This window comes from Kogia breviceps, chromosome 9 (genome assembly GCF_026419965.1).
Source record: "Kogia breviceps isolate mKogBre1 chromosome 9, mKogBre1 haplotype 1, whole genome shotgun sequence".
NCBI classification, from domain to species: Eukaryota; Metazoa; Chordata; class Mammalia; order Artiodactyla; family Physeteridae; genus Kogia; species Kogia breviceps.
Genome location: NC_081318.1, coordinates 28,026,810 through 28,052,959, shown reverse-complemented (window position 1 = coordinate 28,052,959; position 26,150 = coordinate 28,026,810). Strand labels below are relative to the sequence as shown.

At 37.4% G+C, this 26,150-nt stretch overlaps 1 pseudogene; it reads right to left on the bottom strand.

Moving 5' to 3' along the window:
* Positions 1-3,667: 3,667 nt before the first annotated feature.
* LOC131762390 (testis-specific Y-encoded protein 1 pseudogene) overlaps positions 3,668-26,150 on the bottom strand; it is a 56,633-nt pseudogene continuing 34,150 nt past the window's right edge.

Sequence of the window (26,150 nt, the reverse complement as noted above, 5' to 3'; positions counted from 1 at the left end):
CAGTGATTCATTTTTACTTTCATCAAGGTGACCATAAAAACAAATTGAAGTTATATTGCTTTTTAATAAAACACCTCTAATGCTAGGGAAAGTCGATGCACAATAATAAAATAGACTATAAAATGTGTTTTGGCAATGATATTTAAGGAAACAGGTGTGTGACCTGAATAGCTATAGGTGGTCTGTTTTCTGGTTGAGAACTGATTTGTGCATTTGACAGGAAAGGAAGGTATTAACTCTTTCAACTCACAGATGAAATCATTCTTTCATTGAACAGACATTTTGGGGGGCACCCACTCTAGGCTATGCACTATTCTGAGTAGATAAAAAACAGTAGAATTTAGTCGCTGAGGGGACGTATATGAAACAAACATGAGCAAAATAAGAAGTTATGGTAATATATGCTCTTGTGGTCATAGAGAAAAACATTCACAAAATATCCCTTAAGTGTTTTGGGAGTCTATTATTTTTTGTAGTTATAGCTAAAATTATATAACAACAGAGAGAGGAATCTTTTTCAGGTCAAATGGAAGGACCAGTTTTGCAAATATGTATGAGAAAAATGTCAACTTACAAGCCCAGCTAATAAAAGGGTATGCATTTGCAAACGTAAGATAAAAACCAATTTTTTGAAACTTTAAGATGAGTATTTATATCTTATGAGGCAATAATCCTCCTGGAAACCTTATTTTAATCCCTCTCCTTACTTTGCTCAGCTTTTTCTTTTTTGCCTCTCAAGTTAGAATTTGAATCCTACAAAGAATCATTCTGTGACCCCACCTTTTACAGATAAAGGGTAAAAATATATGCAGATGATCAGCACAAATTGACCAGAAAAATGAGTAATCCACACTGATACCCACACAAGATACAGTCAAAGGTTTGTTGTGAAGATTAAATAAAATAATGCATTCAAGTACTAAAAGATTATCTAGTATAGAGTAAATTCTCAGTAAATGCCAAGTATTTTATTGTTATTGTAATTGTTTTATTATGTAGCTCACTTTTAACTGTAGAACTATAGAAATAAATTGTAGATAAACTAGTAAATGGTTCAATGCATTTATTTATTGATTTTTACATAGCTTATAACTTGTATTTCTAAATTATTTGCCTTGAAACAACCAGCCTAAAAGAACTCCCAAATACATTAAGGTGTTTTATTAAAGTCTTAAAGATTTCATAATTTTTATAAGATGGTTTGAGCCCACAATAAGAAGCTACTTTCCTTCTGTTCCTATTCAATCTGTCAGCATTCATCAATGATTGATTACAGTTCCATTTTTAAATTTCCATTTTGTAAGAAATTTGGAGAAGGTAACGGAAATGAGTTTGTTGTAAAGTACAGGGAGTAAAGAAAGGTAAAAGCATACTGTGACCTCTGAGCCTAAAATTTCATGAGAAAAGTCTTGCCTTAATTCAAGATGTACAATATATGTGATGATAATTATGGTGTCCTAGAGAAGAAGGTACTTAACCTACAAGAACTTGTTTGTGTTTTAAATGGTAATAGAGACACAAACTGTACTTTTTGTGGGAATGGATTAAAATCTACTAATTATGCTCATAAATGGATAAAGCAGTAAATGGAGTTTTTTCCCTCTAGCTTTCACAGTTGTTTTGCACTTTTATTGACTGTTAACACATGTTTTGCCAATCAATAACATTTATTGAGTGCCTAGTTTATATTAAGCACTATACTAGGATACTGTAAAGAGCATTGCATTGATTAACCAGGAATTCAACCAATGTCTCAAGAGATGAGAATTCTACTCCTATTTAAAAAAAAAAAGAAAAAGAAAAAAAAAAACCTAGACCATTTCAACAATAATGCTCAAGAAAATTAAACTGAAATAGAAAAGTAAACTGAAATTAAATTGAAATAGAGTTTTTATCAGAGAAAATTATAAGGGATAGTCAAATGATATTAAGTGGGGAAAATGAAGATATGTCTTTATTAATTATTTACTATTACCCTGGTCTGTAACAGTGATTAACACACTTGTTCTCAGGGCCTATTTACCCTCTTAAAACTTATTAAGGACCTCAAAGTTCTCTTGGTTATGTGGGTTATATTTATTAGTATTTCTAATATTAGAAAGATAAAACTAAGGAAATTTAGAAGTGACTATTAATTCATTTAATAATAATAACCTATTATATAACATGTTATATATGTTTTTTTCATAAACATATATAAAGAAAAAGTTGAGTGGGAAGAGTTGTACTATTTTACACTATACAAATCTCTTTAATGTCTGGCTTAGTAGAATTCATGTGCTTCTACATTCTCATATCTGCTTCTACTTCAGTCTGTTGCAATACATTGTTTAGTTTGAAACAGATGAAGATAATCCAACCTTATATAGATATGTGGTTGAAAAAGGAAGGAGTATTTTAATAGCCTTTCACATAATTATGGATATTCTTCTTTGATATTAAACCAAAACTCAATGAGTGGTAGTTTCTTTAAGCTTAGTTGCAATGTGGAATCTATAACCACGTCAGTAAATTTTTCTTACTCTGTGATTTTAAAAAATCCAGTAGTCTATCTTGAACTTTGGATGGATCTTTTACTGATGCATGATTTCATAATGTCATTCATTGGTCATGTGGAAAACACTGGTTCATTGGGTAATGTAGATTGTTCAAAAGTTGACACATTTTATTTTATTATATAGTATCCAACAAAATACATTTGTCAATAATTTCATCAAACAAGTCATTAAGTACTGGAAAACTATCATTTACTTTGGCAGATAACGTTTTACAAAATTCTAATTTTCATCTGAAAGCTCGAATTTATCACTGGCACAACAGAACTGTCAGTTGTTTTCCATAAAGTGACAAGCTCACTTCCCTCACATGTGAGAAAATGTCTGCCAAATATCTAAGTATGAGTAACTATAATTTGTCGAGTTGCTCTCTCGAGTAAAAATGGTGTTCTATGAAAAAGCAGATAGTTCAGCTTGCAACTCAGACAGTTCTCCCATCATTGTACTTCGTTATGCAGCAGAAGTGTTTTATGTATACTTCCCATTTCACTTCACATTATTTTTTAAATGTGTACCCAAGGGTTGAGATTTTTAAAAATAAATATTTTTTGCTGCTTAATCAGAAATAGTCATAAGTGAATCTGGCTTATTTTTTTCTGTGAGTGTGAACACAATGATTACTAGTGATTTTGGTGCCATTGCCTTGATTCATGCTAAAGCTTCAGCATGAATCCACCATTGTTACTGCACCATCTATGCAATATCAACAGAGTGAAAACGACAAAGAAGAGATCTTAGTATTCCTATTAAAATAGTTTCAACCTCACAGACCTCCCTGATAGGGTCTCAGGGAACACCCCCAACCAGGGGTTTGAGGACCATATTTTGAGAATCCCTAGTTTTCAAGGTTAGGTCTCTAATTTTACCACTGCATCACTAATTCTTTTTTTTTTTTTTTTTTCCACTTGTTAACTTGTTTATGTATCTCTGGATGTCATTCCCAGCACGTGGGGCCGTGGTCTCTGGAACCTTCACTAGCCATCCTTTCCTCATTTCTCCCCTGGGCACCAGAACCGCGTAGGTAGATATATCCACCCGTCCCCGGCATCTGTAGACGCCTCCTGCCTCTTGTGCTATTTGGCCAAACTCTGAGGCTCCCCCAGTGCCTTTATCTACGGGTCTGTCCCAGTGGGGCCTTCCTCCCTGGGGTAGTAGTGCAGAGGATTGGGCCACAGACCCTCGCCGATGATCTCAGCAATCCTGGGCAGTTGTGGTCAGACAACCAGTTGAGGAAGTTAAGGCTGGTGGTGTCCTGCCTGCGGCTGGGGGCACCTTGTTAATAATCCCAGAACCACTGAACTAGAGTGGAACGAGACGCCCTATATCCAGCGATGCGAAGGTGATACTCCTTAATGATCACGTCATTCCAGAAGTAGGAGTTGTTCCGAAAGAAAAACATCAACTTGCAGCGGCCCAATTCCTGCACCTCCAAACTGATCATGTAGCTAAGCATGTCCTCATCTTGGTAACTGATCATGGCCGACATCTGGGGTTGGTTCATGATGACTCTGGCTCAGAAGCCACGGATGCCCCAGATGATGGCCCTTCTTCCATCCAAGTGAGGCTTCCGCGTCTGACCGATCACGCGCTTGAGCCAAGTGTAGGCCCTGCTGGCTTCGGCGTTCAGAGTGCTCAGCTCTAACTAAAGGGCTGCCAGCGCCCGCAGCAGGGGCCGGGCGGTCGTGGGTCCCGGGGTCCCGGCCCTGGCTCTTCCTGCCCCTGCTCCTGGGGCTTCTCCTCCCGTTCCTCCGCCTGCACCCCCTCCTGCTATTCCTCCGCCCCCGCCTCCACCACTTGCATGTCGTCTTCCACCAGCAGCAGCCCAAACTCCTCCCAGATCCCCGCCACCTCTCCCTCCTCCAGGGCCGCGCCTTGCTGCACGACCCTCACCCTGAAGATGGTGGCCTCCTCGCCCGAGCCACCAGCTAGTGTGCCCGCACGGCACCCACCTCCCCCACCACACCGGGGGACGCGCAGGCCCCTGCTTCCTGAGAACACCCTCCCACACGCAGGATGACCCGGGGTCCCTGGGCGGTGCCACGTGGCCCTGGCCCTGAGCTGGGGCAGCTGCGAAGGAGCGCGAGGTGGGAGCACAGCACTCGGTCCTCAGGGTAGCCCAGCGACTGGAGGCCCCCTGCGCGCCTCCTCGGACTTCAGGGTGGGGGCGGGGTGCCGATTGGGGCGGGGCGAATTCATTGTTTTACTTTCCTCCCAATTTAAGGACAAAGTATTACACTACTGTAGAGCAGATATATCCATCCCATGGATCGTATTACAGTTAAAGGTATAGGTGGTGGAAATATTTTCATTACCGTTTTAAATGATCAGATATCTAAATTTTTCATGATTTTTTATGAAATCTGCTCTTACAACTTAAAGCATTTTATTAAATTAGCAAGAGTGTTCTAGAGTATCAATAAAATAATTTTTACATTATGATAATTCTGCATTTGATAACACGGAAAATTAAGTTAACATCTAATATAGTGTCTTGGATCTGCATTTAAACATAACACTACTATTATAAATCTATTAAATTTCCCTGGATTTCTTATTAAGCTATAGAATACCTATCCAAATCTCAGAAGTAAACGTAAAAATATGTATATGGTATGCTTAGAATTTTTCAACTTTATGTTGTATTTTTTCTATTAATATGGACATCCGGAATAACTTAATTTTATTAAATCAGTTACAAGTTTACATTTGAAACAAAATTTAGAAATTTAGAGTCAAGTCTATATGATATAGAAAACTATTCATAATAGGACATTATTAGGACCTGTAGTATTCTGTGAGGATAAAGCTAAAAATTCTATATTGTTTGTAGTCAATGTCATATTTTTACATCTCACTGTAAATAACATGAAAATAAAATCTTTATAAAAATAAACTAATAAGAACCCCTTTATTTACACTGGTCTTTTAATATAATTTAGTTGTGGGAGAACATGAGTTAAAGCCAAATAGGAGTGTGTGTGTGTGTAAAAATTATGGATCACTTCTACCACAAGAAGACCTTGCATTTTCGTGATAAAGCTCCTGGCTTTTACTTGTCAATATCACATCCTAAGGAAATAAATGTTAAAATAAGGAGAATACTATATAAAATCATAGAGCATGGATGAGCTCCAGGGAGTCCAGAAGCCCCTAAAATTAGGTGCAAAATGTATCTATGGACTTTTTAAAAAAGAGAGGTTCCAAAGCTTTTATCATGGAGTTCAAGACCCTAAAATGTTAAGAACTACTGAATCTGTGCTTTGGTTAGAAGTGGGATAGTTTTACACCATATAAACTGGGTAAATCATGTAGAGCCTCAGGTCTATATATGATAACTAAAGTAAGCCAAGCATGAAGGATATGAACCATACCCATGTAACTACACCTTAATAATTAATTGCGGAGTTTTGTTCATCAATTTTTCTATAATCTCCTTAAATTGGCTATGTGTTTTATATTAAAATAATAAGAAGGGTTATTAAGAAGTGTTTATTCAAAAATATCTGTACCTAAAATCAAAACACAATAATGGGCATAAATCACTTATGAAAACATTTAAATGCTAGATAAATATAAGGAGACTTGATTACCAGTTCTATAGTATCAGCAGATAGTTAAATAGGTTTATTATCATACCTAAATTTCTCATCACTTTCTAGAAAGTGTGGTTCATGTCTTATAAGAACACTTCTTTGCAAGGTGATAATCGGTGATGTCCCAGAGTCATTTAGAGACTGACAGTATTCTGAGCTACTCGTCTTATTTCACAACGTTATGAATTTGTATTGTAATAACTTGTTTATTTGTCTTCTTCAAATTTTTAATTTTGAAGGGTGAAAAGAATTACAAATCTCTTTATTTACCTTGCCATCACAAACACACACATTCATACATGCATGCACACATACACATTCAAGTTACTCAATATTGCAACATTTTTCCTTGTTACAGTAAAATATTCTCCGCCTACTTTTTTTTTTCACTGATAAAGCTTTTCTATTCCCAAACTCAAAAAGATTTTTATATTTATAAATTTTACAGATATAGAAATATCCATAAGATGGTGCTGTATCTTTAATTTGGTCAGATACTTGAATGCTAAAATATATCTATTACACATGTGGTTAAAAGACTAGGTTACACTTTAATCTCTAAAAAGTCTTATGATGTAAAGATGTCAGTATAAGTATAATCAGAATCTTTGCATAATTTATTGTTCATATATCACAGATTATTAAGCATCTTTGCCCCAGATTTAGTTCCCAACTATAGATGAAAAAAATAATTGAAATTCTCATTTCAACTGACATTTTCTGAAAAATAGCCACTTTGCACATCCCACATATGACAAATGAAGCAGTTGAATTATATACAGTATCAATTTCTACCAAGGTCAATAATAGTCTTTAAAAGTCCTTTGAAACATCCAATTTGATGGAAATTAGAAATGACATTGCATGTAAGCACTTCCTTTCAAATGCTAAAGAACTGTAGAGGAATTAACTCAACAATTTTCTCTAGTAAGTTTATTTACCTAGTGACGGAAAAGTAATTTAAGACATGCTAATTATATAATGTATTTCTGATTCAGGGAGATGCAGTTAGGAGAAGTAATATTTCATATCCCAATTAATTATCACTTATAAACAGGTTTAATAGAATGCTTAAAATTGGTTATAGGATCTTTTATTTATTTATTTTGCAGTTCGCGAGCCTCTCACTGCTGTGGCCTCTCCCGTTGCGGAGCACAGGCTCCGGACGCGCAGGCTCAGCGGTTATGGCTCACGGGCCCAGCTGCTCCGCGGCATGTGGGATCTTCCCGGACCGGGGCACGAACCTGTGTCCCCTGCATAGGCAGGCGGACTCTCAACCACTGCGCCACCAGGGGAGCCCCTGGATCTTTTATTTTATTATTATTATTATTTTTTTGCGGTATGCGGGCCTCTCACTGTTGTGGCCTCTCTCATTGCAGAGCACAGGCTCTGGACGCTCAGGCTCAGCGGCTATGGCTCACGGGCCCAGCCGCTCCACGGCATGTGGGATCTTCCCGGACCGGGGCACGAACCCGTGTCCCCTGCATCGGCAGGCGGACTCTCAACCACTGCGCCACCAGGGAAGCCCTGGATCTTTTATTTTTAAGATGAACAATCTTATGCCAAAGGAATAGAAGTCATTGCAGTGGAGGTGACAAGGTGACAAGGGAGAAAATGTGTTCATGAAAGGAAATATTTGGAGTCATGAAGTTTGATAATACCAACATATGGGTGTATCCAAGACAGGAACCAAGTCCTCATCACATAACCACATGAAAATCTCAAATAAAAAATTTACTTCTATGATTTGGGGATATATTTAATTTTATAGATTTGCTTTCTTAGCAATTGCTCATAATTTTCTCTCCCTTTGAACAGTGTCATCTTCTAAATTACACCATCATTACATCTCTCTCTTTTTAAATATTTATTTATTTATTTGGTTGTGCCGGGTCTTAGTTGAGGTTCATGGGCTCCTTACTTGCGGCTTGTGGGCTCCTTAGATGCAACTTGCCGGCTCCTTAGTTGTGGTATGCGAACTCTTAGTTGCTGCATGCATGTGGAATCTAGTTCCATGACCAGAGATCAAGCCTGGGCCCCCTGCACTAGGAGCACAGAGTCTTAACCACTGTGCCACCAGGAAAGTCCCAATCATTACATCTCTTAATCCAAGCTGATGCTGTAATTTTGCAGAAAACTTTGACTAGATTAGTAGTCATTATGAAGTACAGATAAACAGAATCCTATATAACATTATATTGCAAAAGAGCAAAACCTAGTGACCAGTTATTATGAACTTATACATTTAGGCCAAAATTTTCTGTCAACAAAATATCAAAATATACTGCTATCTTAAAAAGTTATAAAAATAACTCTAAGAAATATGTGATACCAGATTTGTGGGGACATTTTCACCTTTCACATTTCACCTTTAAAATTTCCCAGAATTTAACTTTCTTAATTTTTCTTAATATATATATTTTTCTCATACTGAAATAGAAACTCTAAATAATATTGGGGTTTATGTAAATAAAATACAGCAAAACTTATGTCTATGTGATTTAAAATTAAGAAACTAAAATCAAGTAATGCTGTTGAAAACCATTTTCATTAAGATAATCTATCAGCCTTTCAATGAAATATTTTTCCATTCACTTGACCATAGCGTTGGTTATACAACGATACATAATAAACGTTAATGTTGATGGCACCTTCCCACAGACTGCTTTCTATTACACTGTTGTTTTGTATTTAGTGGGGAGAAAACAGTATTATGATGTAAAAGAAATAGCTAACGATCATTTAAAAGATCCAGAAGATAAATATTAATTATAAGTTTTGCCTGCACATTCATTTTGAAAATAGGACCAACTGCACCTGTTGGTAAAGTAATACCTGATCAAGTGCTTCAGAAGAAATCAAAGGGAGGATAGAAGTCTCTATTTGGAGAGACTAAAGTATCACAGGGCAGGGGCTATATGCAGGAAATCTTTTGACATTAAAAGACCACGAAGAATGCTAAGAAGGCAGCAATGGGCAGGGTTCTATTATGAAAATCCCCACAGCTTAATTAATGGATATTTATTAAGAATTCACTCTGAGCCAGGCACACTGATAAGTAGAGGAGGTAAAATGATGAGCAAAAAAGACACCATTTCTCCTCATGGGACATGAAGTATAGGATGAAGATAGACAATAATACGAAAACCATACACATAAATATATAATTCCATACTGAAATGATTTCTTAAAGTAGAAGCGCTGAGTACAATGAGACCATATGACCAGGCAGTATGACCTAGATGGCAGAGGAATGGGGGAAACAGGTGGCGCTTGAGCAGAGACCTTGAGGATAATTGTGAGTTAGAAAGAGTCTTTCATTACATGGCTGGGATTTGCTTCAAAGTTATCTGCAGTGGAGGTAACGTGGGTGGTGCCATAGATGAAATATGATTAGACATGTATTATTAATATGAATATGTTTGATAATTTCAATAAGAAATACTTTACATATTTATAGGTAATAAATATATATATTTATTATGTAGTCTTTCAGGCAGAAGGAGGAACATATTTGAAGACCCTGAGGCAAGAAGGAATTTGGTTTGTTCTAAACCCTGGAAAGAAAGCCAGGGTGGCCGGAATGGAGAGAACTGAAGCCAGATAGAAAAGAGCTCTGTAGGCCATCCTAAAGGTGCTGGCCTTTATCCTAAGAGTAATGATGGGTGTTAGGCCCCAGAGTTATAGTCACATTTTATTTTATTTTATTTTATTTTATTTTTTTTTTGCGGGCCTCTCACTGCTGTGGCCTCTCCCATTGCGGAGCACAGGCTCCGGACGCGCAGGCTCAGCGGCCACGGCTCACGGGCCCAGCCGCTCCGCGGCACATGGGATCCTCCCGGACCGGTGCACGAACCCGTGTCCCCTGCATCGGCAGGCGGACTCTCAACCACTGCGCCACCAGGGAAGCCCACATTTTATTTTTTACAAAAAAAATCAGCCAGGTTGAGATTAGAAAATGGCAAGATAGTTGAGGGCGATGGAAATGTTAGAAAGGAAGTGATTGGAAAGAAATATAGGAGGTACAACTGAAATAACTTGAACAAATAGATATTAGGCAAAAATGAGAGGAAGATGTTAAGAAGGTCTCCCAAATTTTGTAGTTTGTGCAACACTGGGCTTTAGAAATTCTTTTAATTGAATTTTTTGTTTTTTGAATTTTAGATTTCAAAAATAACATTTTTGTCTTGGTATCTTTTTTTTTTTTTTTTTTTTTTTTTTTGCGGTACGCGGGCCTCTCTCTGTTGTGGCCTTTCCCGTTGTGGAGCACAGGCTCCGGACGCGCAGGATCAGCGGCCATGGCGCACGGGCTTAGCCGCTCCGTGGCATGTGGGATCTTCCCAGACCAGGGCACGAACCCGTGTCCCCTGCATCGGCAGGCGGACTCAATCACTGCGCCACCAGGGAAGCCCTTGGTATCATTCTTATACCATGAAATCTTGAGCATTTCAATCCCTTTTGTCTCTTTTAAAAGATTTAAGTCCCTACTACAGTGCTAAATTCTTCCTATTTAGTTTCTATTTCATCTGTAGTGTGGGGACGATAAGATCAGATATAAACTTTTGTGAGTAGGGTAAAACCAACTTTAATACCCTGGATCCTGTCAAGGAATCTAGGATATCAGTTATATTTGTATTTCTGATGTTTATTTCCCTCCTTTTATCTTCCGGCATTTCCAAGTCAAGAATTGCAAACATATGGTCTTTGCACAGATACAATAGGTTTACAATAAATAAAACAAAGAAATCATTATGATGAAAATCTGCAGCAAAAATAATGAGAAGATTGATCTTTTCCTTCCTTTCTTTCAATACTAGGGATAGTCTATAACTCTTAATATAACAATGACACTGATAGATTTAATTACATTCCAAACACATGTGAACAGGAGGCCAGAACTGGTTCAGGATTAGGAGTAGCTATTAAAAGATTTTAGCTGGGACAGAAAGTCTTCACCCAAAATCCTCACTGGAGAATATCTGTCACAGGATGAAGTAGTCACTACAATGAAATATACTTAAGTAAAATTTGCTGCTTCCAGACTGTTAGTCAGTTTCACATTGGTGATGCAATACTGTTCAAATGTTCCCATTTAAGTTTAGAGCTGATGTAACCCTTATCTACACCACCAAAATGTTTTTCAGGACATCATGGGAGAAGTTTTGGGATAAAAAGGCAAGCTGGGGCTTCCCTGGTGGCGCAGTGGTTGAGAGTCCGCCTGCCGATGCAGGGGACACGGGTTCGTGCCCCGGTCCGGGAAGATCCCACATGCCGCGGAGCGGCTGGGCCCGTGAGCCATGGCCGCTGAGGCTGCGCGTCCGGAGCCTGTGCTCCGCAACGGGAGAGGCCACGACAGTGAGAGGCCCGCGTACCACAAAAAAAAAAAAAAAAAAAAAAGGCAAGCTGTGTTATAATAGAAAGTAGAACAACCTATATAACATCTCTAATCCTTTAATGTCTCTGTGATTTGATGTGAGGAACAAACGTGCCCCCTAACCTGAACCCAAACTAACCATAACCTTGACCAGAATCCTAAATGAATTAAATGCAAAATGTATTAAAAGGGAGACTACTTATTTGGCTATATCTTGCTTTATGGTAAACAGAGAAGGAAAAAGGACAAATGAACATTTTCTTCCTATCATAGTGACCTAACTTTGGAATTCACAAGCTCATTTGGTTGTTTTCTGAATTATCTGTATTTTATAAATAAAACTTAATTTTTTTAACTGCAGAACAAATATTAAATTCAAATATTTTCCCACTAACAAAACACTCTTTGGGGCAGAAAGTAGCCTGTTAGAAGACTGCAGCAACATTCTCGTTAGTGTTAGTATTTTCAGAACATCAGTCTGGTACAATTAGTTGAGCAGTAGAGATAAGAAACGAACATCCTCTGTATATTCCATACCAGTCCACTGCTGTAAGAGGAAGGGACTTCCTTGACATTTTTTCCTACTCTTGTCAAGAATAGAAATTAATTACTTTCCTAATGACAAATATGCTTTGTGTTTTTGTTATTTATGAACTAAGAATACTGTTTGAAAATAATTCACTTCAATTTATTTTAACAAATATGTACTTAGCACCTATGACACACTGGGCACTGAGATACAGCAGGAAACAAAATAGACTTAAAGGAAAAACTAGAATTTCAATAACACTTTTAACATTTTAAAGAGCTTTGACAGCTAGTACTTTATTTTTCACAAGTCTTTTAAGGAAAGTACAGAGAGATTAAATGATTTGCCAAGGTTTAGTTCTTTAATTGATTAAATATGCTCTTAATTCCAAACCCATTACTTTCTCCTGAGTTATAGACCTTTGCTTCATCCTCCAACTGATTATCTTTAGCTAGACATTTGAAAAGAACTCATTATTTCCTGTACAAGTAGCAGTATGATACATACTCTGTACCCATATTGTCAGTGTTCAAATTCTTTCTGCCACTTAATTAGGTGGCTGAATAACAAACCACCATAAAACTCAGTGGAATAAACAACAATCAACTATTCTCTCTCACCATCTGTGGGTTGCCTGATCCAGGCTGTGCTGTGCTCCAAATTACAGGTTGGCTCCAAGTCCATTCCACCTCTTTCATCCTCTTTGGACCAGTAGGCTATCCTAGGGCATGTTCATCTCGTAGTGATGGCAGAGGCATAAGAGGAGAAGCCCTCCACACATGTATATTTCAAGCCTCTGCTTGTGTTATATCTGTTAGCATCCCATTGGCTAAAGAAAATCACATGGCCAGGCCCAAAGTCTAAGTAAAGGGACAAGGAAGTACACTCTGTCTACCATGAGACCAAAGCCAGTCACATGACCAAACCAAGGATCAGTGGGATGGGGAATTGATGGTAAGGGAGGGTGAATATTTTTGAACAATAATCTACCACGAGACCTTAACATTTCTTGCCTTAATTTCTCTCTTTGTAAATCTTTCCTAAGGTTGCTGTGAGAATTCAATAAAGCACCTAGGATGCTTAGCAAAGGGTGAGTGCTAGGGAACACAGACACTGCTATTTCTATATGGCACTTTTCATTTAATGGAATCCCACCTTCAGGCCTCTTACAGCTAATCCTCTGGCATCCATTCCTTTTCTTCAAGGAAGCACATTTGTTTAGCCCAAGGCAAACAGTTTACACTTAGTTGCAGCTAGCTTTAGTAACCTTATCAATAAATGACTCCTCGATAGGGAAGATCTCTATAAAGATTTCCCTTCTTTACTTAAGGCACACCTCATCACTGAGCTTTCTGATCCAGATGAGATTGCTAACATCCAAAATCCAGATTAATGAGGTAAATATCTTTATTTATATTTTCTAAGTTTTCTGTGATGAATGTTTCTTTTTCAAAAGAAGGCTAAAGGAATTATAATAAAGATAACCTAATTCAAAGGAATTATAATAAAGATAACCTAATTCAAGCTATACCACCTCTGTGAAGTTTTCTGTAACTTCTCCTCTTTCCTCTGGGATTGTCAATATTTTTTTCTTAACCTTTATTACAGCAGTGACTGGATCCTATGTGATATGCTTTTGGTACATGGGCCTCTCACTGTTGTGGCCTCTCCCGTTGCGGAGCACAGGCTCCGGACGCGCAGGCTCAGCGGCCATGGCTCACGGGCCCAGCCGCTCCGCGGCACGTGGGATCCTCCCGGACCGGGGCATGAACCCGTGTCCCCTGCATCGGCAGGCGGACTCTCAACCACTGCGCCACCGGGGAAGCCCTATGTGACATGCTTTTATTCCTAGTTCCCAAAATGAAATCTTCTAGAAAATGGTTTCTTATTCTTGTCTCTTTCCTAACACAGTACATGACACAGGTAAATGATCCATCATTTTCACTAGATAGAATTGGGGAGAAGCCAGCAATGGAACCTAGCAAAAGGTCGTTGATTTCACTTCTGACCCACTTTCAAAAGTGATATTCACTAAAAGATACAGTCTGCTGTTTGTAAACTATACCTCAGTAAAGTTGATTTAAAAAAAAAAAAAATTCCCAAAAGACAAAGGATAAATGCCCTATGGAGTATCAACCATTTAATGGCAGATATTGATACTTATTATAAAATGGGTATAAAATAATATTGCTGAATACTTTAAAAAATGAGCTTTGGCTAGTACTAGAAAATCAGCATTGGACAGAATAGGAAAGGTAGCACAAAAATAATCTTTTCAACAAATGGTGCTAGAATAACTGGATACCCATACAAAAAATAAATATCAACCATCATCTCCTGTCATACACAAACATTAACTCACATTGATGGTAGACCTAAGAGAGAAGCTAAATCTATAAAATCTCTAGGAGGAAAAATAGGAGAAAATCTTTCTGACCTTGAGTTATGCAACGATTTCTTAGATTAGATGCAAAAAAAAAGTAAAACATAAAAGAAAAAAATGATAAATAGGTTTTTACTAAAATTAAAACCATTTGTTTTCCATAAAAAGACACTATTAAGAAAGTGAGAAGGCAAGCTTCAGATTGGAAAAAAATTTAGCGAAAACACACATATCTGGCAAAGGGCTTGTTCCCAGAGTATATAACGAACTTGTACAACTCATTAATAAGAAGTCAAATAACCCAACATAAAGATAGGCAAGAGATTTGAACAGATACTTCACAGAAGAAGATATACAAATCACAAGTAAGCACATGAAAAGATGCTCTACATCATTAGCCATTAAGGAAAATGCAGATTAAAACCCCAGTGAGATAGTATTATATACCCATTTGAACTAAAGTTAAAAAGACTAAAAATACCAGTGCTTGGTGAGGATGTGGAACTCATGGAGCTTACACTTCATTGGAATGTAAAATGGTGTAACCACTTGGAAAAATTATTTGGCAGTTTCTAATACAGTTAGACATATAATTACCATATGACCCAGCAATTCCATTCCTAAGTATTTTGCTACCCTAGAAGAATGGGAACCTATGTCCACCCAAAGATTTGTATATGAATGCTCAGATCAGCATTATTCACAAAGTTAAAACCTGGAAGCTACCCAAATGTTCATCAGCAGGTGAATGGATTTTTTTTAAAGTGGTAAATTGATATAATTTAATACGCCTCAGTAATAAAAAGGAATGAATTACTGATACATGCAACATGGATCAACCTCAAAAATATCATGATGAGTGAAAGAAGCCAGACACAAAAAGTACACATCATTCTATTTCATTAAAATTTTAGAAATTGCAAACTAATTATCAGTACAAAGGACAGATCAATTGTTGCCTGGAGCCAGGAGCAGAGAGAGAAATGAATTGTATGGGGCCATGGGGAATATTTGGAGAGTTATGAAAGCAATCCACATCTTGATTTGTAGCAGTAGTTTCTCAGGTATATATATATGTCAAAACTCAAAAATTTTATAGTTAGTAGGTAGTTCATTGTTTGTAAATTATATCTCCATAAAGTTGATTTTAAAAATAAAAGTTGGGGCTTCCGTGGTGGCGCAGTGGTTGAGAGTACCCCTGCCGATGCAGGGGACACGGGTTCGTGCCCCGGTCCGGGAAGATCCCACATGCCGCGGAGCGGCTGGGCCCGTGAGCCATGGCCGCTGAGCCTGCGCGTCCGGAGCCTGTGCTCCGCAACGGGAGAGGCCACAGCAGTGAGAGGCCCGCGTACAGCAAAATAAATAAATAAATAAGAGTTTTCCAACAGGCATGGGATGAAATGACCTATAGAGAATTAACATTTTATTGGCAGATAATTTATCGCAAAATAGAAAAAAAGTAATACTGCTGAATACTTGAAAAAAATTCTTTAGTGCTTAAAAAATCAACATTGCACAGAAGATGGAGGGTCACAGAATCAAATATAAAATTTTTTTATCCTACTTTCTGAGTCTATGAATTCTTCCTCCTGCCTCATCTCTCTACTCCCCACTTTTAGCTGAACAGATGGACATTGCTTTCCCTTCTTTCCCTCTCTCTCCTTATCCCCCTCTTCTTCCCATGTTGAAAAAAGATCTATTATTTTAGGCAATGCTAATTACACAAAAGTGTTAATTTGGGGGAGGAGTGAGAATTTTCGAGTGTAAAAATAAAATACTAGCGGTGGTACATGTACTCCCATTAAAGCAATTGGAAGTACTGACAAAAAAAAATGAATTAAATATTTCATATGCAGTCTCCAGAATTCAGGGAAAGTACTCCCAAGTCAGGGTACAGTGTAAGTGCCTACCAAAGCTCATGAAATTCAGACCTAATTTAGTGCATCTCTGAGGAGACAGTTGCTGGTTTTTAGTTGCTATTCCCTCACAATTGGCACACTTGAATCTGCAAGTTGATCTTACATTTGCTTTTTCTTTCCTAAATATGACATTTACAAAGAACAGAGTAGTTTATGGGTCCATTTCCAAAGTAAACTCAATTTTTCTGTAGTCCAACCAAAAGTCCCAGTTAAGCTTCTTTTTTAACAGGACAGTCTCTATAAGTTCCAACTAATTTAATGTTTTCAACTTGATTTCAGAGGGCTAATGCTAAAGAGCTATAAATATAGTCAAGTGAGATTCTTTGGAATTCTAATGGGATCTGCATATCTGGGGATTTTCTTTTTACCTAGAAGCATTGCCATTTATATAAATACATTTTCCTCTGGCAAACATACACCTACACATATTTCCATCACACTCACAAATTTTCAAGAGCTGGAACTGGGAAGAAAAAATTAAAGTTAGTGGGACAATACTAAATAATCAGCATTTTTTGTTAAAGATCAATTTTCTAAATCTTTCACAATCCTGACTTATCCACAATAATATATCATGCATGGAAATATGGGGAACTTTGCAGTATTTTGAATATACAGCAAAATACTATTAATGTTTTTCCCTATCACTGCCAACTCTTTATTTGAATTTTAGAGTTTGTGTAATCATATAACCACTTGCTAATACCCTGAAAATAGACACCAGGGAATTCAAATGATGGGTTGAAGACCGACTGGAAATATAAAACTTGCCTTCCTGCAAACAGACGGCCTGTGAACAATAAAAGTACAATCCTGGCATGAATGCTTCTTGTTGATACTGTTAATTTTCAGCTGTAAAATGACCTGGAATTTTTCCAAAGCTAACAAGTCCATAGCCTTCCTTCCCATAACAAAATTCCATTATTATTGGAAATGTAATACCTAATCACACTGAAAGTAAAAAATTTAAGGAGCTAATAATAACAACAGTAATAATAACAGCTGAAGTTACACCCATAAGCATTGCCAACTACATAAAGGTGAAAATGTGTGTTATAAGCCAGCATTTTACGAAGACCTTGATATAAATTTTCTCAATTAATTTGTACAAACCCCCATGAAGTAGTTTCTGTTATTATATCAACATTGCAGCTGCAGAAATTGAGACTTGGAGATGTTAAGTAACTTCTTCAAGGTTGTTCAGTTAGTAAACAGCTGAGCTGGATTTTGAATGTAGATAGTCTACTCCAGAACAGTCTCTTAGCCATGATGAACTGCAAATAGTTGCAATTTACAGAGGAGGTGAAAGGTAACTGTCTCTAATCTTTAAGTAGAATGACAGAAACTAGGTACATTCCTTAGAAGACATAAATGTATTCAGGGGTACAAGAAACATGTTGATTGCACCTGTGGCAGCTTTTGTGGCAGGCATTGAGGTCCCAAATTCTATAAGGCTGGGAGTCTACTGTCAAAGATAGCACAGATTAGTGAAGGAGACAGCTATACAAAAAATTAAATAAAAGAAAATTGGTAAATGCAATGTCAATGGAGGTATGAAGAGAGCATTAGGGGAGCACAGAGGAGGGGAAGGCTGAGTGGCTTTAGGGGAATCCATACAGCCGTCCCAGAAGAGGTAATATCTGAACTCAGCATTCATCAGTGAATGATTTTCGTGGCAAATAATATTTAAGATGTGAACAGTCACCCGAAACAAGAAATAAAACAGAGGCAAAAGATTACTAGTAGGCAGAGCCTTTGGTTCTAATATCAAACCCATGGTTCAGTGGCACAGCAACTAAGTAAATTCTTAGTAGTCTGGAATTTGTTAATGTTTTCCCCTAAAGCTTATTTCTGGAGAGTAAATTAACTAAGTATTGGTGAACAAATAATAAGAAAAAAATCCCGCTAACGTAAAAGAAAAGGAGTATAGTCATTCTTCGGTATCTGTGGGGGATTAGTTCAAGGACAACCAATGATACCAAAATCCATACATGCTCAAGTCCCTTACATAAAATGGTGTAATATTTGCATATAACCTATGTATACTTTAAATCATCTCTAGGTTACTTGTAATAGCTACTACAATGTAAGTGCTATGTAAATAACTATAAATACTACTTAAATGCTATGGAAACAGTTGCTGAGGGTGACAAATTCAAATTTTGATTTTGGGAATGTTCTGGAATATTTTCCCCCGAATATTTTCAATCCACATTTGGTTGAATTTGCAGATGTGAAGCCCACGATACGAAGGCTGACTGTAGTATTTACAAGGACTGGAAATCAAATACATTTTAAAAGGATAGTGATTTGAAGATCAAAGACAAAAAAAAATGATGAGTCTGACTCAAAAATACACATTAATTCTGAATTATTTTTCATCTAATATACATTAATTTCAAATATTATTTTGTATTATTCAAATGGTAAGACTTTAAGAATATTTAACATGACATACAATGTGTACCCTCTCTATTCATTTAAAAAGTAGTATAAATTTCATAATGTATTTTTAAAAAATTTTTATTTTAATTTTTATTTTTTGTGTGTGGTACGCGGGCCTCTCCCTGTTGTGGCCTCTACCGTTGCGGAGCACAGGCTCTGGACGCGCAGGCTCAGAGGCCATGGCTCACGGGCCCAGCCGCTCCGCGGCACGTGGTATCTTCCCGGACCGGGGCACAAATCCGTGTCCCCTGCATCGGCAGGCTGACTCTCAACCACTGCGCCACCACGGAAGCCCCCATAATGTATTCATTTTAATTTAATTTTTATTTGTCATATTTTAAAATTTAGACAAAACTGTCTTAGGTCAGAATCATCTGTTTTATCTCTCTCAGCCCCTTGCTTCCTATGAATGACAGTTCTTAATGGAAATCCTATGTTAGCCATACACAAATCTAAAAGATGAAGGAATTGTGAAAATCACTGGGTACATCTCTTGGCGTTGTACCACATTCAAGCTTTACCTACACTAGCAAAAGAAAGCATGAGGAATAAATCTAAAGTTTTCAGTAGTTAATCTGGATAAAAAGAAAAAGGACAAATTAGTGCAAACAATAGAAAATTGTGCTAAGAGAATGGTCTTTAAGAAGTTTTGAATCTTTCGATACAGTCTCCAGCCCCGCTATGGTAGGACTGTGATTGAACAGGAGACCCCTCAAGATTTTACAGCTAAAAGTCTTTCTGGCTAAAATACAGTGTTTTATGAAGCCAACCAAACTGGATCAAGGGCACTCTGATAGGAGAATGAACAAAAGCTCCTTGGATATGTACACTCAATTAACACACAAGTATCTCAAAATTCAGTTCAAACTGGCTTAAACAGTAAGAAAACGTATAGGTTTATGTGACTGCGAGTCCAGAGGTCAACAGACTTTAGGTCTGTTGAATTCAGTAATGCTAGTTCTATTTCTTCAGCTTCCTGTCTTGTGCCTTCCTCTGCGTATTGGGGTTTTCCTTAGGCTGCTCCCCCCATGGTAGCAAAAATGCTATAGCACCTCACCTCTCTCCATACCATGGAAAGGTAGAAAGGATTCAGGGGGACGTCTTAAAATATCAAAGACCTCTTTTCCCCAGAAGCCTTCAGCAAATCTCTCCCAATTAGCCAGAATTTGTTTACATACCCATTTGTGACTGAATCTTGTAGCCAGAGACATGCCATGTGCTGATTGGCTTAGGCCTGGATCCCTGAACCAATAACTGGAATTCATCTTTATTGTTTTATTGAAGTATAATTGACTTATAATATTAAATTAGTTTCAGGTGTACAACATAGTGATTAGATTTGTTTTGGTTTTTTTTGTGGTACGCGGGCCTCTTACTGTCGTGGCCTCTCCCGTTGCGGAGCACAGGCTCCGGATGTGCAGGCTCAGCGGCCATGGCTCACGGGCCCAGCCGCTCCACGGCATGTGGGATCTTCCCGGACCGGGGCACGAACCCGTGTCCCCTGCATCGGCAGGCGGACTCTCAACCACTGCGCCACCACGGAAGCCCTAGATGTTTTTATACATTACAATTCACCTGCATTCTTAGACCAATCAGGCCAACTCTTGGAGCTGGGGGAAAAGGCAGCTAGCTTCTCCTGAGGTACCTGAGCTGTGATAAGGAATAGTCAGATGATCAAAGATGAACTTCTATTAGGAAGGGAGAAAAAGGGCCGGAATGTAGGGACAAGCAACCGTCATCAACTACAAAACCATCAATATAACAAACTAAATATTTAGTGACATTTTGAGGAAATTGGTGGAAAAACTAACTCCCAAGAAGGGAAAGTGTAGGTATAGTCAACAGAGAGCTCTGAATGGCTCCCTCTCTGCACAGTATAGCAATGAAAAGGAATCATAATTAATAATATTATTAATAGTGTGGTAAGAAGGATCTTCTGTTTCTTCTATATCTATGAACTTGCAGGCTCAAATTAAAATTTTGAACATTATAACTGGTTGCCACATTTATATTTTTTCCCATTGTTTTTTTCCATAATAATACACTATATATAAAAACTCTCTCTCTCTCTCTCTCTCTCTCTCTATATATATATATATATATATATATATATATACATTCATGATGGATGGATGGACATACTGTACATTATGACAAAAACCATAATAATCACACATATACATATTTAATCCTTAGAGAGATTACTACCTTGCCCAAGGTCACATAGCTAGTTGAATAGCAGAGCTGGAATAAAAATCCAAGCCATTAGGCTTTGGAGATGGTATTCTTGTTCTAGATTACACCTACTGCCTCATGGAATATTTTCCTCCTCACTTTGAGGGCTACTCTTTTTCTGCCCACTCTTTCCTTTCCTCTTACTTCTGGGTTTATTCTGATGCCTTTTTTACTCTCCTCTTGCTGTGAGCTCCCTGAAGATCTCCTGACCATGGGACAGTTTTCCACTAGCTTTCTGTCATCCAAGGTCTCTTCCCCATCTATTTGATTCTATTACAAGCTCGTATAACTGTTCTTCCATATTAATTTTTGATCTCCTATTTTGGGGAGTTTATTACAAATGTTATTTCCTTGAATTTTCTAAACCAGAGCATAAGAGTTAATGCATGGAATTACTTTCCCTCTTAGCTTTATATTAACATATTGCTTTCAAGATCATGCTATTTGCTACATTATTATTTTTAATAACATTTAACAGGCAACTGCTTCCTTCTCTGTAATAGTCTTAAGTATTTTAATGTACCATTATTTTTCTCATTATAATTTGTTTTCATTTTCTTTCTTATATTATTTTAAAATATGTAGTTCATTAACATTTTCCCAATATATTTCCTAATTGTATTCCACTTCAAATCATGATGTCCAAAGTTCTTAGGCATTTTTCAAATGAAATAAACTAGAACTATTGACTGCAACAGGGAGGAACCAATAATATGTTCATTAGATATTTTTATATTTATACCATAAAAGTTAATCATTTTTATTATTTTATTTCAGAATAGGGTATCCTCATTAAAGTCCCTAGTTTTCCTAAGGAAATATTACATTTGAATTTCCACATATTTTCACAAAGGATACAGGTTTGGTCAAAGCTGTAATGTAATCAGATAGAGCTCCTGGCTTATCGTGTTACCACTTTTCAGTGTGTATTTAGTCAGAGACTAGCCTTGCCGCAGCCTGAATGGTGTTTCTGTTCATAGTAGGAGAAAACCTTCTCTAACTCAAGACAAGTACAGCCACCCGACAGACAACTATGGTGATAAACACACAAGTCCAGAGCAATTGTTAATGTGAATGACACTCCCTGGTGCTGGGCATGACCAACCAGAGGCCCCGGCCCCGAGAGAGACACCATCAGTGCTCCTGTTTATTTCAATGAACTTTTTCCGAGTGTACTCGGCCAGCCTGGAAAAGAACTGAGGTAATCAGACATGATTATTTGAATTCTTTGTGACTGAGAATCAGGTTTACTAAGACAAGAGAAGAAAATAATTTTTATTTTAGTTTTCATGGCACATCAGGTTCTACTGAGTGCTAGTGAATCTTGCTATTTGTCAGAATCTTGCTGTTCATCGGTTTAAACCCAATTTCTCCTCCTGTCTTGATGTTTGAATATAGCATTTCAACACCCTCTAAAACAATATGAAATGAAATGACATTTTAACTGCCAAATATAATTACCTATTTAAATCACAGTTTTATTATACTTTTGTTGTTGTTGTTGTTGTTGTTTTTATTTCCATTTCTCCAGGAGGTGGGTCAAAAAGGATCTTGCTCTGATTTATGTCAGAGAGTGTTCTGCCTATGTTTTCCTCTAAGAGTTTGATGGTATCTGGCCTTACATTTAGGTCTTTAATCCATTTTGAGTTTATTTTTGTGTATGGTGTTAGGGAGTGTTCTCTATTATACTTTTTTTAAGAAATCACATTTCTTATGATGTAATAATGTAAATATCTTATTTTACTGGAAAGAATGATGTTCTCTGTATATAATTTGCTTCATTAGCACTGAAAAAGGTAAGAAAAGATAGATGATGAAGGCCACTATTACAGGTTCTTACACTTGAAGAATAACTAAAAATCGGTTGGGCTTGTTTGGAAGTGGAGGTGGGGATATGAAATTTTATAGTGAAGCATAAAGCTGGCTTAGTAACCAACTATGTGTAACATAGGATGAAATAAGACATTTTTGAACAAGTGAAAAACAATATTAGTAAGGCTTTAAAAAAAAACTGTAGGTAGAAAACTTCAGACATTGATCTCAATCCTAAGAGGAGTACAAAATATTATGGGGAATTCAGAAAATTAATGATAAATCATATTGTGTGAATATGCATGTATATGTCTATATATGTGTGCATGTGATATATATATTGATAGGTTCAGAAGTACTGTTTAAGTTGTATCTTGAAATATATAATTGAGTTAATATTTATTCTCCTTCATTCTCTCTGCCTAATTTCCATTAAAAAATATTTGGAAGATTTTGAAAAAAGTCTATGAATTAATTATTCTTGCCATTATCAAATGCCCATTTTTTTCTACATTTGTTGTTCTTCAGTTTTGATGAGTATGACAGACAATGATTATATGTTTTATACACTTTGAGACTGAAGTTGGAATTAGGCTTTCAGATTAGTATCCTACTCATCTAATACTCTTTTTCTTACAAAACATGGGAACTAGGGATGAGATTAAAATGTAACTAGCTGCTATGTTGATAAATATTTTTAGTTTTTGGATGATATTGAGGTGAATAATTGAATGTTCATCTTTTGAATAATAAAATTTAGTCAAGGGCATACCACCAAAATGTATCATAATCAAAATTCAAGCTAACATCAAAATCAGGGACTCAAAAACTAAAAGGTTTCTTAGAAAACAAACAATGATTGAAAAACTGGAAAGTAAGGTTATCTAGAATCAAAATTAAGTACCTCAAACTTCAAGTGAACATAAATCTCAGTGATTATATATCTTAAGCAATTTACAGATGTCCAGCCTGGGTATAGCCTGGCGAAATATATCCATAGTGTTAGGTTATACATAGTCCAGAGAAAAGCTGATATACTGAAGATGAACTGCTCTGAGAAAATGTGCTGACATATTAAGAGGCTGGATGACAAAATGAGCATGGGAAGAGTAAATAGAAATGATAGCTTGTTATTAGAACTTCAAGCAAAGGAACAGGGATCCAGAAATGTTATCTAGGGAAAAGGTTAACTTTGAAATTTCCCAGAAAATTGTTTCTATTTCAATGCTTCCTAAGAATATAAATATTCAACAATAATTTTCAAGAACTAAAAAAATTTCCAGAGATACCTACAATATAATCTCTATAAATCACAGAGTATCAGGTTCTCCAAATGGTGGAGTTGTTGACTTAAAGAACAAAAATGAAATCTCTACACTGTTGTATATGGGAAGCAGTGAACCCTCATGCTAAGGTCAAAATAAAGAGGGCTGCTTGGTGTCCTCCATCAGCTAGAGAGCTGTATGTGAGAGATGTTAGGATAGGGAGAGTGTAACATAATGTTGTTGTTGTTTTCTTAATTCCTGAATCGAATACCTGTTTCTTTCTCCTTTGATGAATTCAATTGGCTATCACAAAACAAATCTGAAGCCTTCCTAATAGGTACCTCTTTTAAGTCAAGAGCAAGACCTGAACAGACAACATTTATTTTAACATTTAGCAATTTTTGCTAGGGAGACAATTTTTTCCAATCTAATATCTGCTTCTTTCTGAAGAAATTTCACATGTCTAAAGGAATTCACTAGGGAAGGCCTGTTGGCTGTTTAAGAGTCCTCACAGAATAGCATTAATCTTGGCAATTCATCAGGAATTTGAGGTTGGGTCTCAGATTTACAAATCTAAAATCTTGATAGCGTATTAAGAATGGACTCTGGGCTTCCCTGGTGGCGCAGTGGTTGAGAGTCCGCCTGCCGATGCAGGGTACACGGGTTCGTGCCCCGGTCCGGGAAGATCCCACATGCCGCGGAGCGGCTGGGCCCGTGAGCCATGGCCGCTGAGCCTGCGCGTCCGGAGCCTGTGCTCCGCAACGGGAGAGGCCACAACAGTGAGAGGCCCGCGTACCGAAAAAAAAAAAAGAATGGACTCTTCTTTGAGAGAGTGCTGACAATAATCAAACTCATAGAGACTGATGTGTATAATCAAATGCTTATTATTTTATAATGAGAAGAATAATCTTGCAAATCAATATTCTTGCACCTATTTAAGGTATTAAACTCAGACTTTTTAGGGAAAACCATTTATAATCAAGAATTTGGAATGAGCATGGAATCGGAGCAAAGGGATTTGTGTCAGAAAAATATAATTAGAAACAAAATCCTCCTGACTCAGTAAACCTCACCGCAAAGGTAGAAGAGAAAGAAAACAATTTTACTATTGAATAAGCATTCATCAACAATGTGATGCACATCACAGATAATCTGCTAAAGAGAACGCAAATACAAAAAAAAAAAACCTTACCGTTTTATACAGCCAAGCAGGTAAAATCCATTACATACTTGTTCTCAAGATGTATAGTGACAAGTTCTTAAGAAGTAAAATAACTTAGCACCATTTGTCATGCACAGTTCATCCTCAGTTCACCTGGTAATTGGGGTGACCGGCAGTGTTAGCTAATTGGCCTTATCCAAAAGAAAAATAAACTTATGTCTTCTTACGTCTTTATGGCAGGAGGTAGTTATGCAACTTGGAGTGGGGCTCCCACTGAAGTTAGGCCACGATTCTCCCACAGAAACTAGAAGATAGGATGATGTCTTCCTTGATTAGTACATTTCCAAGAGATCATCCCCAGGTCCTTGAGAAAGACATTCTTGGGTCTTTAAGCTGGTAAGAGGCTAATTTAACTTCTCAAAAGACTTATGTAGGGGGTGGGGGGGCGTGGCCAAGATGGCGAAGCAGGAAGACCCTGAGCTCACCTCTTCCCATGGGTACACCAAAATTGCAACCATTTACAGAGCAACTATCGATGATAGCAATCTGAGGACTAGCAGAAAGGATCTTCCACAGCTAAAGATATAAAGAAGGGACCACCACGAGATGGAGTAGGAGGAGTGAAGACATAGTACAGCCAAGACCCATACCACCAGGTAGCTGATCTATAAACAGGAGAATAATTATAATTATAGAGGTTCTCCCCAAGGAGTAAAGGAATCCAAGCCCCACATTGGGTTCTGCAGCAGGAATTTGAGCCCCCCAGAGCATTTGGCTTTGAAAGCCAGTGGGACTTACTTTCAGGGGAGCAAGAGGGTGGTGGGAAATGGAGACCCTACTCTTAAAGGGCACACACAAAATCTCACACACTCTGAGAC